The sequence below is a fragment of the Cucurbita maxima genome, unplaced genomic scaffold (assembly GCF_002738345.1).
Source record: "Cucurbita maxima cultivar Rimu unplaced genomic scaffold, Cmax_1.0 Cma_Scf02749, whole genome shotgun sequence".
NCBI classification, from domain to species: domain Eukaryota; kingdom Viridiplantae; phylum Streptophyta; class Magnoliopsida; order Cucurbitales; family Cucurbitaceae; genus Cucurbita; species Cucurbita maxima.
In genome coordinates this window covers 1-2,185 of record NW_019274765.1, presented here as the reverse complement: position 1 = coordinate 2,185, position 2,185 = coordinate 1, and the positions used below count along the sequence as shown (strand labels likewise).

At 50.7% G+C, this 2,185-nt stretch overlaps 6 non-coding genes and 3 pseudogenes across 6 annotated transcripts; all 9 read left to right on the top strand.

The window, feature by feature from the left end:
• The first annotated feature begins 144 nt into the window (after positions 1-144).
• Positions 145-263, top strand: LOC111475754. The gene has a single exon (XR_002716693.1). It is a non-coding gene; the product is annotated as a 5S ribosomal RNA (ribosomal RNA).
• A 124-nt stretch (positions 264-387) lies between these two features.
• LOC111475755 lies at positions 388-506 on the top strand. Its single transcript, XR_002716694.1, has one exon. It is a non-coding gene; the product is annotated as a 5S ribosomal RNA (ribosomal RNA).
• A 134-nt stretch (positions 507-640) lies between these two features.
• On the top strand, positions 641-759 carry LOC111475748. The gene has a single exon (XR_002716691.1). It is a non-coding gene; the product is annotated as a 5S ribosomal RNA (ribosomal RNA).
• Positions 760-893: 134 nt separating this feature from the next.
• Positions 894-1,013, top strand: LOC111475752 (annotated as a pseudogene).
• Positions 1,014-1,133: 120 nt separating this feature from the next.
• On the top strand, positions 1,134-1,247 carry LOC111475750 (annotated as a pseudogene).
• Positions 1,248-1,380: 133 nt separating this feature from the next.
• On the top strand, positions 1,381-1,499 carry LOC111475756. The gene has a single exon (XR_002716695.1). It is a non-coding gene; the product is annotated as a 5S ribosomal RNA (ribosomal RNA).
• Positions 1,500-1,548: 49 nt separating this feature from the next.
• Positions 1,549-1,667, top strand: LOC111475749. The gene has a single exon (XR_002716692.1). It is a non-coding gene; the product is annotated as a 5S ribosomal RNA (ribosomal RNA).
• Positions 1,668-1,800: 133 nt separating this feature from the next.
• On the top strand, positions 1,801-1,919 carry LOC111475757. The gene has a single exon (XR_002716696.1). It is a non-coding gene; the product is annotated as a 5S ribosomal RNA (ribosomal RNA).
• Positions 1,920-2,052: 133 nt separating this feature from the next.
• LOC111475751 lies at positions 2,053-2,172 on the top strand (annotated as a pseudogene).
• Positions 2,173-2,185: the final 13 nt, after the last annotated feature.

The window sequence follows — 2,185 nt, the reverse complement described above, 5'->3', positions numbered from 1 at the left end:
TGTTGCACCCCTTTTTTTCTTTCAATTTCTCCCAGTTCTTTTCTTCCTTTCTCTACAAATGAGAACCTCCCCCGCTCACGCCCATCGCGTTTCGATCATGCCGCCCCGCATGCGTTAAATCCGATTTCGTGCGCATGGCATGTCGGGTGCGATCATACCAGCACTAATGCATCGGATCCCATCAGAACTCCGCAGTTAAGCGTGCTTGGGCGAGAGTAGTACTAAGTTGGGTGACCACTTGGGAAGTCCTCGTGTTGCACCCCTTTTTTTCTTTCAATTTCTCCCAGTTCTTTTCTTCCTTTCTCTACAAATGAGAGCTCACGCCCATCGCGTTTCGATCATGCCGTCCCGCATGCGTTAAATCCGATTTTGTGCGCATGGCATGTCGGGTGCGATCATACCAGCACTAATGCACCGGATCCCATCAAAACTCTGCAGTTAAGCGTGCTTGGGCGAGAGTAGTACTAAGTTGGGTGACCACTTGGGAAGTCCTCGTGTTGCACCCCTTTTTTTTCTTTCAATTTCTCCCAGTTCTTTTCTTCCTTTCTCTACAAATGAGAACCTCCCCCGCTCACGCCCATCGCGTTTCGATCATGCCGTCCCGCATGCGTTAAATCCGATTTTGTGCGCATGGCGTGTCGGGTGCGATCATACCAGCACTAATGCATCGGATCCCATCAGAACTCCGCAGTTAAGCGTGCTTGGGCGAGAGTAGTACTAAGTTGGGTGACCACTTGGGAAGTCCTCGTGTTGCACCCCTTTTTTTTCTTTCAATTTCTCCCAGTTCTTTTCTTCCTTTCTCTACAAATGAGAACCTCCCCCGCTCACGCCCATCGCGTTTCGATCATGCCGCCCCGCATGCGTTAAATCCGATTTTGTGCGCATGGCATGTCGGGTGCGATCATACCAGCACTAATGCACCGGATCCCATCAGAACTCTGCAGTTAAGCGTCCTTGGGCGAGAGTAGTACTATATTGGGTGACCACTTGGGAGCACCCCTTTTTTTCTTTCAATTTCTCCCAGTTCTTTTCTTCCTTTCTCTACAAATGAGAACCTCCCCCGCTCACGCCCATCGCGTTTCGATCATGCCGCCCCGCATGCGTTAAATCCGATTTTGTGCGCATGGCATGTTGGGTGCGATCATACCAGCACTAATGCACCCTATCAGAACTCCGCAGTTAAGCGTGCTTGGGCGAGAGTAGTACTAAGTTGGGTGACCACTTGGGAAGTCCTCGTGTTGCACCCCTTTTTTTCTTTCAATTTCTCCCAGTTCTTTTCTTCCTTTCTCTACAAATGAGAACCTCCCCCGCTCACGCCCATCGCGTTTCGATCATGCCGCCCCGCATGCGTTAAATCCGATTTTGTGCGCATGGCATGTCGGGTGTGATCATACCAGCACTAATGCACCGGATCCCATCAGAACTCTGCAGTTAAGCGTGCTTGGGCGAGAGTAGTACTAAGTTGGGTGACCACTTGGGAAGTCCTCGTGTTGCACCAATCATGCCGTCCCGCATGCGTTAAATCTGATTTTATGCGCATGGCATGTCAGGTGCGATCATACCAGCACTAATGCACCGGATCCCATCAGAACTTCGCCGTGAAGCGTGCCAGGGCGAGAGTAGTACTAAGTTGGGTGACCACTTGGGAAGTCCTCGTGTTGCACCCCTTTTTTTCTTTCAATTTCTCCGAGTTCTTTTCTTCCTTTCTCTACAAATGAGAACCTCCCCCGCTCACGCCCATCGCGTTTCGATCATGCCGCCCCGCATGCGTTAAATCCGATTTTGTGCGCATGGCATGTCGGGTGCGATCATACCAGCACTAATGCACCGGATCCCATCAGAACTTCGCCGTGAAGCGTGCCAGGGCGAGAGTAGTACTAAGTTGGGTGACCACTTGGGAAGTCCTCGTGTTGCACCCCTTTTTTTCTTTCAATTTCTCCCAGTTCTTTTCTTCCTTTCTCTACAAATGAGAACCTCCCCCGCTCACGCCCATCGCGTTTCGATCATGCCGCCCCGCATTCGTTAAATCTGATTTTGTGCGCGTGGCATATCGGTTGTGATCATACCAGCACTAATGCACTGGATCCCATCAGAACTCCGCAGTTAAGCGTGCTTGGGCGAGAGTAGTACTAAGTTGGGTGACCACTTGGGAGCACCCCTTTTTTTCTTTCAATTTCTCCCAGTT